This window comes from Lactuca virosa, chromosome 8 (genome assembly GCF_052849685.1).
Source record: "Lactuca virosa cultivar CGN04683 chromosome 8, Lactuca_virosa_CGN04683_v6, whole genome shotgun sequence".
In the NCBI taxonomy this organism is placed as follows: Eukaryota; Viridiplantae; Streptophyta; class Magnoliopsida; order Asterales; family Asteraceae; genus Lactuca; species Lactuca virosa.
The window spans coordinates 212,817,147-212,828,977 of record NC_136433.1 but is presented as its reverse complement, the minus strand read 5'-3'; positions in this window follow the sequence as shown (position 1 = coordinate 212,828,977).

The window sequence follows — 11,831 nt, the reverse complement described above, 5'->3', positions numbered from 1 at the left end:
GTCTTAGGTTCCCAAGTCGATTCGAAACCTTTCTGGTGTTGTCAATGCACCTTCACTAGATTCACATCCTTGTTGTGCAAGGTCTTTGTCTTTTGGTCGAGAATCGCAATTGGTCTCCCTACATAATTCAGGCATTCATCGGCTTCAATATCATCCAAGGGAATCACAGTAGATTCATCGACTAAACACTTTCATAACTGAGAGACATGGAAAGTGTTGTGGATCTGACAGAGCTCATCAGGCAAATCCAGCCGGTACGCTACCTTGCCCACCCGGGTGATAATCATAAACGAACCAATGAACTAAGGGCTAGCTTGCCCCGCTTCCGAGATCGGATGATACATTTCCATATTGACAGCTTCAGAAGCACCAAGTCCCCCACCTGAACCTTGAGGTCCGAACGTCGTCGGTATGCATAACTCTTCTACCGAATTTGCACGACTCGTAACCTGTTATGCACCTACTGAATCAACTCAGTGGTCATGAGTACCACTTCAGTACTTCCCATAACCTGATGCCCAACCTCGCCCCAACAAACCGGGGTCCTATACCTCCTCCCATACAACATCTCGAAGGGTGGTGAATTAATACTGGCATGATAACTTTTATTGTAGGAGAACTCGGCTAGCGGGAGGTAAGTATCCCAACTTCCTCCAAAGTCAAACATGCACTCCCGCAGCATATCTTCGAGCGTCTTAATCGTCTGCTCACTATGTCCATCGATTTGGGGATGATATGTTGTACTGAAATGCAGCTGAGTACCTAACTCCTTATGGAACTTCCTCCAAAACCTGGAGGTGAAACGAACATCTTGGTCTGAAACCACCAAAACTGGCACCGCATGTCGAACCACCACATCTCGAATGTAAATGTCGACCAATTTTTTCAGCAAATATACTCTCGACGATCGGAATGAAATGTGCACTCTTGGTCAATCTATCAACAATGACCCTGACAGAATCTACTCCTCGTGTTGTCCTTGGCTGTTTTGTGATAAAATCCATGGTAATCTCTTCTCACTTCCACATGGGGATGGGTAACGGTTGCATCTTTCCATGAGGCCTTTGATGTTCAGCCTTGAATTTCCGAAAAGTCAAGCACTGCTCCACGAACCACACTATCTCCCTTTTCATGCAAGGCCATCAATAACTTAGCTTCAAATTCCTATCCATATTCGTGGCCCCCGGATGGATCAAAAACTTTGACTTATGAGCCTCTTTTAAAATTGTCTGCCTCACCCCACCGATAGTCGGAACCCAAACTCTACCACACTGAGTTGACAACCCCAACTGTCTCGGACAAATAGAGGAATCTGCCCCTTGATTCACTCTGCTTTCCAATTCTCCTTTTTCAAACCCTCCACCTGAGCCTTCTTGATCAAATCCAAGAAAGGAGAAATGATAACGATCCTTAGACATAAATCCCTAATAGGTGTACTCACTGTCTTGTGGCTCAAATCGTAGGCCACCACAATGGCCTTCCCAGGGTGGTACACGATCTCACAATCATAATCCTTTACCACATCCAACCATCTCTGATGTCGCATATTCAAATTCGGTTGATCCATCAGGAACCTCAAACTCTTTTGGTCGGTATATATAGTACACCTCAGCCCATGCAGATAGTGCCTCCAAATCTTGAGGGAAAAAGCACGGCCCCCAACTCCAAATCATGTGTATGGCAATTTTCCTCGTGAGGATTCAACTGCCTCGAAGTGTAAGCAATCACATGTTCTATCTGCATGAGGACCACTCCCAAACCCAAGATCGACGACGTGAGAAATAAGGGTTCACATCATGAGACTAAAGGAATACAGGTCAACAAGTCAACCTGGATCACGACGTGAGAGGCATTGCTCACATCGTGACTTCATCCAATGGCTAAAGAAAAACCTCAAAATCATATACCTTAAAACTGAATGTTATAACTCTCCCCCACTAGAATCTGACTTTTCCCTTGAATTCCTATGCCTCGAATAAATCGAGGTAATGCTCCCTCATCTCGGTCTTAGGTTCCCAAGTCGATTCGAAACCTTTCTGGTGTTGTCAATGCACCTTCACTAGATTCACATCCTTGTTGTGCAAGGTCTTTGTCTTTTGGTCGAGAATCGCAATTGGTCTCCCTACATAATTCAGGCATTCATCGGCTTCAATATCATCCAAGGGAATCACAGTAGATTCATCGACTAAACACTTTCATAACTGAGAGACATGGAAAGTGTTGTGGATCTGACAGAGCTCATCAGGCAAATCCAGCCGGTACGCTACCTTGCCCACCCGGGTGATAATCATAAACGAACCAATGAACTAAGGGCTAGCTTGCCCCGCTTCCGAGATCGGATGATACATTTCCATATTGACAGCTTCAGAAGCACCAAGTCCCCCACCTGAACCTTGAGGTCCGAATGTCGTCGGTATGCATAACTCTTCTACCGAATTTGCACGACTCGTAACCTGTTATGCACCTACTGAATCAACTCAGTGGTCATGAGTACCACTTCAGTACTTCCCATAACCTGATGCCCAACCTCGCCCCAACAAACCGGGGTCCTATACCTCCTCCCATACAACATCTCGAAGGGTGGTGAATTAATACTGGCATGATAACTTTTATTGTAGGAGAACTCGGCTAGCGGGAGGTAAGTATCCCAACTTCCTCCAAAGTCAAACATGCACTCCCGCAGCATATCTTCGAGCGTCTTAATCGTCTGCTCACTATGTCCATCGATTTGGGGATGATATGTTGTACTGAAATGCAGCTGAGTACCTAACTCCTTATGGAACTTCCTCCAAAACCTGGAGGTGAAACGAACATCTTGGTCTGAAACCACCAAAACTGGCACCGCATGTCGAACCACCACATCTCGAATGTAAATGTCGACCAATTTTTTCAGCAAATATACTCTCGACGATCGGAATGAAATGTGCACTCTTGGTCAATCTATCAACAATGACCCTGACAGAATCTACTCCTCGTGTTGTCCTTGGCTGTTTTGTGATAAAATCCATGGTAATCTCTTCTCACTTCCACATGGGGATGGGTAACGGTTGCATCTTTCCATGAGGCCTTTGATGTTCAGCCTTGAATTTCCGAAAAGTCAAGCACTGCTCCACGAACCACACTATCTCCCTTTTCATGCAAGGCCATCAATAACTTAGCTTCAAATTCCTATCCATATTCGTGGCCCCCGGATGGATCAAAAACTTTGACTTATGAGCCTCTTTTAAAATTGTCTGCCTCACCCCACCGATAGTCGGAACCCAAACTCTACCACACTGAGTTGACAACCCCAACTGTCTCGGACAAATAGAGGAATCTGCCCCTTGATTCACTCTGCTTTCCAATTCTCCTTTTTCAAACCCTCCACCTGAGCCTTCTTGATCAAATCCAAGAAAGGAGAAATGATAACGATCCTTAGACATAAATCCCTAATAGGTGTACTCACTGTCTTGTGGCTCAAATCGTAGGCCACCACAATGGCCTTCCCAGGGTGGTACACGATCTCACAATCATAATCCTTTACCACATCCAACCATCTCTGATGTCGCATATTCAAATTCGGTTGATCCATCAGGAACCTCAAACTCTTTTGGTCGGTATATATAGTACACCTCAGCCCATGCAGATAGTGCCTCCAAATCTTGAGGGAAAAAGCACGGCCCCCAACTCCAAATCATGTGTATGGCAATTTTCCTCGTGAGGATTCAACTGCCTCGAAGTGTAAGCAATCACATGTTCTATCTGCATGAGGACCACTCCCAAACCCAAGATCAACGCATAAAAATAAACCACAAAATCATCCATTCCCTCGGGAAACATGAGAATTGGGGCCTCGCATACCCTCGGGTAACATTCTTCTTCGTCAAGCCGGTCGATGGAAATTCAATCTTGGAGAAATCCTGGATAAATCTCTGATAATACCCCGCGAGACCTAGGCAGCTCTGAATCTCATATGGGGTTCTCGTAACCTCCCATTGCATCACGGCCTCGATCTTGGCCGAATCGACTAATATACCCTGCTGGTTGACGATATGCCCCAAGAACTGCACCTCGCGCAACCAGAACTCACATTTGGAGAATCTGGCATACAACCTCCCCCTCCTCAGGGTCTCCAATATCTCTCTCAAGTGTTCATCGTGCTGCTCGGTCTTAGAGTAGACCAGGATATCATATATGTATATTATAACCAACCGGTCAAACATCGGTCTACAAACCCGGTTCATGAGATCCATGAACGTTGTTGGTGCATTGGTGAGCCCGAATGGCATCACCACGAACTTGTAATTACCATAGCGAGTATTGAAGGCCGTCCTCTGCACATCCTCATCTCTGACCCTCATCTGATGGTAACCTGATCGCAAATCAATCTTGGAAAACCAAGATGCACCCTGAAGCTGGTCAAATAAATTGTCGATCCTCAGGAGTGGGTAACAGTTCTTCACCGTTAGCTTATTCAACTCCTGGTAGTCAATGCACATCCTGTGTGATCCATCCTTCTTCTTCACAAACAAGATGGGTGCTCCCTAAGGTGAGCTACTCGGCCAAATAAATCCCTTGTCTAGCAGCTCCTGAAGCTGCATAGACAACTCCTGCATATCTGGTGGTGCCAAGCGATATAGTACCTTCGCTATTGGAGCCGCACCAGGAACCAGATCAATCCGAAACTCAACTTGCCTCTTAGGAGGCGCTCCTGTAAAATCCACAGGAAACACACCAGGAAATTCCCGAACAATGGGCACCGCACTCAATGTCGTCGTGCCCTCAACTCGAGTATCTGCCACGTTAGCTAGGAACCCATAACAACCATGCTGAAGATATCTCCTAGCCCTCGCACTTGAATAGAGAGTCGGCCCATGGGAATCTCTCTCGCCAGGAATAACCAGTTCTCCCCTACTTGGGGTTCAAAATCTCGCTAACTGGCACTCATAGTTGATCATGGCCACATTAGGACCTAAGCAATCCATCCCAATAAGAACTTTCGACCCTCTCAGAGGAATCGGCACCAAATCAATTGAGTATCTCTCGCTGAATAGATTCAGGACGCACCCGCGATGAACCCTTGAAGCACTCACAGAACGGTCATCCACAATCTCAACCTCCAATGGGTAATCCAGAATCCAAGGAGAATCACAAAACTTCTTGCTAAGCGGAAGAGATACAAAGGATCGGGTAGCACCCAAATCAATCAGAACATGAGCAGCCATACCATTGACTAGGAAAGTCCATATACATGATTAAATACAATATAAGCATAAATAATAAAAATAATAAAACACATAACAGAATTACATATCGGTAACCACATCAGCCGCTGCTCGAGCCTCATCAGTAGTCAGCTGGAATGCCCTGCTCTTCACCATAGGTGTCTCCGCCTTGCCCTGGCAGCCATCGGTAATTCTCAAAGTGGCTAGTGCAAGCGCCGCCACTGCCCCTCCTGACAACCTCGGACAATTGGCCTTTTTTATGACATGTATGGTTGCAGTGAAAATAGATCAATGCACTCTAGGGACAATCCTTACTCCTATGCCCAGTCTGACCACAACTGAAACATCCAGAACCCGCCAATCGACATACCCCACTGTGCGACTTGCCGCACTTGCCGCAACGTCCCCGACCCTGCTGGCCCCTTGAATGTGGCTTTGAAGTATTGGGACTCTTAGCCTGACCCGCAACTGTTTGCACCTGCTCCGACTTGCGCTTCGTCCGAAGCTCTAACTCAATCTCCCGCTCACGGGCCTTCTCAATCATATTAGTCAGCGTCTTTGACCCCAAAAAGCTCATAAAATCCATGATATATCATCTCTGAACATGACATGGTACCTCATCTTCTTCATCTCCTCGTCCGCAACGTATTGCGGAACCAATAGGGCCCTCTCTCGAAACTTGGCAGTGATCTCCACCACAGTCTCAATAGTCTAGTGAAGATCCTAGAATTCCCTCTCCAACTGCTGCATCTCGATTTCTGGTGCAAACTCCTTCTGGAATCTCGTAACAAAATCCTCCCAAGTCATGACTGCCACTTCCGCATACCCTACAGCTCGGCCAACCTCATCCCAGTAGTCTCGCGCTTGGTCCCTCAACAGGCAGGATGCAAATCCCACCTTTGCCCCCTCAGGGCAAAAATTCGTCCACTGAGTATTCTCCATGTCAGTGATCCAGCATCGGCTAGCGATGGCGTTCTTAGCCCCAAAGAACTCAGGAGCTCTCCAAGCCTTAAACTCCCGAAATGAGGGTGTTCGCTCAGCATTTAATTTTTTTTATGTTCTTTAAAATTAGTTTTTTCTAGAAAAAAAATTGATAGCTTCTTTTACATATTTTTAGAATCTTTATATTTTTGTTTTTTTTACATGTTCTTTTTTGTATTGTTTCAATGTTTTTTTTACATGTTCTTTTTTGTATTGGTCCACCTCTTCTGTTGTAGAGGGTTGCAGAGGTAGTCTACAGACTTCATGATTTTTATCTTCGAAAAAACAAACAACACCTTAGGGATCAAACCTTGGTTGTTATTTTTCGCGCTAAAATTCATCCAAGCCTTCTCCCTCCCCTTCACATGAAATTCATAACCCCTCTCCTAAGGTTAGTGAATTTCGCATAAACCATAATCTAGGGTTTTTCCTTTTTTTTGCTTTTTGTGTTTGTGGTCTGACTATATTAGAGGGATTCTACTTTGGATCCTTCATCCAGTGTAATCACTGGAATTCACAAGGTCTCAAGCAAAGAACCAAGAGTTTAGTATTCTTATTTTTGTATTTTTAAATTGTGTTGCTATAACTAGTAAAACCTAGATCTTAGGTTGCATGTACGCTTAGGTAAATCTATGATTGTTTCCGTTGCCTTTAGAATGTGTATTAATTCTAACAAAACCAAACACAAAAGGGTAATGATGTGTAATTGATAGTCTATAAACTTGAGATAACTTGAAAACCATCCCATCTGATAATGGCGCCAAAAACTTATAACATAAAAGATATAGACTTGAAAATACAAATCTAGTCTTACATTTATAATTGCTAACAAACCAAACTGACTATCTACACCATGAAGTGCACCTGATTAATAACAGCATAGCTTAGGTAAGTAATAGTGTCGGGCACATGGGGAACAAAAGTGTACTAATACATCAACATATTCTTATTACTCAATCTTAAAAGAAAGCAGTTAAAGGGAATAATTGTCACTAAAACAAATAAAAAATAAGTAAGCATATAATTAAACCTAACAACTAATATTATCAACTATGGATAACTATATAGATAACATAATATGACGGTACTCATACTTGTATTTAATCCATCCTAGTTCATGTAACGCTTGGTTCAGGTATAAATCATTTCTTAAATATTTGAAATTATTGCTGGAAATCGACGAGTTGGAGAGCTCCAACTCATCGTGTTGAGAAGGATTGTGGCCACGGGTTTTAATGACCCAAGTCGGCGAGTCGGGGTGTCCCAACTCGACGAGTTGGCGGCTGTGAAGAAAACCCTAATTTTAGGGTTTTGCACCCTATTTAAAGATTGAGTGTGTGAGCTTGAAAGAATGAGTGTGTGAGCTTGGAAAGTTGATTTTGGTGATTCTTTGGAAGGAGCTTTGATTTTGGTGATTCTTTAGCATGATTTTGGGATTTTGGTTGAGCTAGCAAATATGTTGACGGTTCCAGGGGTTATTATGTTAGATCTAACCCCTTCTTGACTTCTCATGGCTGAAAGTTGCAAACTTTATTAGTTCCAATTCCCATTCATGCAATAAGTCAGTCATTAAGTCCTTATTAAGCTTTAGAATGAATTTCTAGCTTCTATGGACATAAAGTTGGAAACTTTACGTGATTATCCAACCTTTGGACTCTAGATCTGTGTTTTGGGACTATATTGGGAGAGTTCAAGGGCTTAATGGATTAAGACTTACTTTAAAGAGCCTAGGGTTTGGGTTTGCTTCATATTGGATGGTTCTTAAGGGTAAAGTCGGAAACTTTACCCTTCTAGGTATCATTTTCGAAGAGATTTGAGATTTGGAGTCCCTGGTTTCGATGGAATCAGCTTAATGCATTAAGAGGTTGGATTTCTGGCCAACTCGACGAGTTCATTGGTGAACTCGACGAGTTGATGGGATTTTTCCCAACCTATACGGATGATGGAGAAACTCGACGAGTTGAGGGACAACTCGGCGAGTTGGGTCAACTCAGGCTGTTGACTTTGACCTTTGACCTTAGTCTTTGACCAAGTTTGACCTTTAAGGGGTTTGGGGCATTTTGAGTTGTATTTAAGAAATTGTTTCTGTTATAGGGTTATGTAGAGCGGATATTTGGAGTCCCGACCTAGTCAGCTACCGTTCAATATAGAGGTGAGTCTTCTCACCACACTCATGGGTCGAAGCCACCAAGGCCTGCCCATTAATTGATATGAGATGATTAGTATTGGAATGTGCAATGGTTTGCTATTTGATCTATGTATGGGTTTATGTGAAGAGCATGGGAGGAGCCCATGTCACTTGGAAAGCCATGGGAGGAACCCATGGCACGGGGATATAAGACCATGGGGATAGCCCATGGCATTCCATTGAAGACCATGGAGGGAGTCCATAGAAAACTTGTGTGTATATGTATGAGTATGACATTAAGTGATTATATGATTTGTGTGATTAGGAAAATCACTAAGCTTGTGCTTACAGTTTTATTGAATGTTTCAGGTACTTCTATTGATAAGGGAAAGGGCTCGGCTTGATGGCATGGCATGCATTCTCTAGTGTTTTCAAATTTAGCTTTTGTACTCTGAATTCAAAAATAATATGGATATGTATAGGGATTTTTGTACTTCCTATGGATGATGTTTATGAAATTAAAAGTTTAAAATTTTCTGAAAATTAGGTTGTTACTAGTTGGTATCAGAGCCTTGGTTTGAGAGATTCGGGCACATTTCTGGGTGTGTCAGAACTCAAACTGAGGAAATAGTAACAATTGCTTTTGAAAAAGAAACCAAATTTAAATTTCTTGAAAACAATTTTGTAAGAAAAAGGGGAGAATGCAATGCACGTAATCGACCGACCTCAAGTAAGTATTCCCAATGTTTTAGTCATGCTATAGTATATATATATATGGAAATATGGTTGTATGGATTATTTACTAAGTGTATGCTTTCAAAGTTGTACATGTTTAGGATTGCATAGCCCTAGAATGAGGGAATCTGGCTTATTCATGTTCCTTGTTTGGTTGTGGTTTAGGGTAGAAGCTTTATTTGACAGTCTATGTGATTCTCTTTGTGTATAACTTGCATGTATAGGGCAACCTGCTATGATTAATCGGGGTTCCTGGTTTGGTGAGGGTTGAGAATCCTAGGGTGGTATAGGATCTGATTTAGTATTGTGTTTATGAGTTATGATTTGTGATTGGATCATTTAGGGATATCAGGTCTGGCCTTGGGGAAGGTACAGGTAGGTGTGGAAAGTAGTATTAGGCCCATACTACTGAAAGCACAGGACTTGTACCCGAAGCAATGATAGACCTGATAGTTCTTAGAAGTTCGGTGAGGAGGAATCTCTTTCGAATTCCTTATCTTGGTTATTTGTGATATTTTCAGTTGAGGATGGTGATGATCACGCGAGGTTCAGGATCAGGATCAGGTCGGGCTCCGGTGCAGACCCCATTGATGAGAGGTTGCACGGTCTTATCGTAGTCGAGGTTACCCAAGCCATCCTTGACGCTACCCCGGTGATTTTCGGTACCGTCAAAGAGGGCATCATGAAGATCATGGAGGAGAGGCTCAGGTCCTTCCGAGCTGAGATTGCTACAGGCCATATTGGGGCCCAAGCTCCCTCATTCAGGGAGTTCAAGGCGTGTGGAGCACCTGAGTTCTCCTGGGTCATGGATCCCATTACTAGCCGACGCTGGGTGGTAAACATGGAGAATGCCCTGCGCACGAGTTTTTTCCCCGAGGCGGCAAAGGTGGGGTTCGCATCTTGTATGTTGAGGGATCGATCACGAGACTGGTGGGAGGAGGTGACCCGTTCGGTGGGATCAGCAGGGGTGGCTGAGATGACTTGGGAGGATTTTGTGAGGAGGTTTGATCAGGAGTTTGCACCATCCATTGAGGTGCAGAGTTTGGTGAAAGAGTTCCAGGATCTCCAGCAGACTACTGAGACTGTGGCGGAGATCACCGCCAAGTTTCGAGAGAGGGCACTTTTGGTTCCACAATACGCTGCGGATGACTAGATGAAGAAGACTAGGTATCATTCCATGATGAGAGATGATATTCAGGAGTTTGTGAGTTTTTCAGGGTGGAACACCCTGTGTGAGATGGTGGAGAAGGCTCGGGAACAGGAGATTGAGTTAGAGCTCCGCACAAAGCGGAAGCCGAAGCAGGTTCAGGCAGCAGTGGGTCAGGCCAAGAAGCCTAAGACCTCCGATCCTCCAAGCAGGGTCTAGCAGGGTCGTGGCCGGTGTGCGACGTGCAGTAAGCCGCACAATGGGTCCTGTCGAGCAGCAAGCTCGGTATGTTTTGCTTTTGGCCAGTCGGGCCATATGAGCAGGGATTCCCCAAGAAGGGCTTGATTTATTTTCACTGCAACCAAACCAGTCATAAAAAGGTCGATTGTCCAAGGTTGGTTACAGGAGGGGGAGGAGTGGCGACGCCTGCGCCCGCCACGATGAGGATTACAGATGGCCGCCCGATCAAGGCGGAAGCTCCTGTGGTGAAGAATCGTGCATTTCAGCTGACTGCTAAGGAGGCCCGAGCAGCGCCAGACGTCGTTACTGGTATGTGATCTATTTATGTCTTGTTTCTTTTATTGTCATGCTTATGTTATTATGATCTTGTATAAGGACCTTCTTGGTCAATGGTTTGTCGGCTCATGTTCTTTTTTATTCGGGGGCTACCCGATCATTCGTATCTCTTGTGCTCATCAAGCAGTTTCGGGATGCTCCGAGGACCTTGGATTCCCCACTTGAGGTGGAGATTGCAGATGACCACGCTGTGAGTGTTGCTAGGGTATTTCGGAGGAGCATTCTGAATGTGTTCGGGGAGAGGTTTTCTATCTATTTGGTTCTGATTCCTTTGCGGGGGTTAAAGGTGATCATCGGGATGGATTGGTTGGGGCCTAATTGGGGCCATAATAGACTGCGAGTGTCAGATAGTGAGAGTTCGAACCCCAAGTGGGGGAGAACTAGTTATTCATGGAGAGAGAGAGCCTCGCATGGGCCAGCTCTCTGTTCGACTGCGAGGGCTAGGAGGCTTCTTCAGCAGGGTTATTCTGGGTTCTTGGCTTATGTTTCAGACACGAGGATTGAGGCCACACCAGAGTTGAGCAGTGTTCCGATTGTGTTATATTTTCCTGACGTGTTTCCTGAGGAGTTGCCAGGGGTGCCTACGGAGAGGCAAGTGGAGTTCCGTATTGATTTAGTGCCTGGTGTGGCTCCGATAGCCAAGGCACCGTATCGTCTAGTTCCGCCTGAGATGCAGGAGTTGTCTACACAGCTTCAGGAGCTGCTAGACTGAGGATTTATTCGTCCGAGCAGTTCCCTGTGGGGAGCACCGATCCGGTTCGTGAAAAAAAAGGATGGGTCACACAGGATGTGTATTGATTATCAGGATCTGAACAAGCTAACGGTGAAGAACCGTTATCTGCTTCCGACGATTAATGATTTGTTTGACCAGCTTCAGGGTGCATCTTGGTTTTCCAAGATCGATCTCCGGTCCAGATGAGGATTAGGGATGAGGATATACCGAAGACGGCCTTCAGAACTCGTTATGGTCACTATGAGTTTGTGGTGATGCCATTTGGGTTCACTAATGCTCCAACGGCGTTCATGGATCTCATGAACCGGGTTTGTAGACCGATGTTGG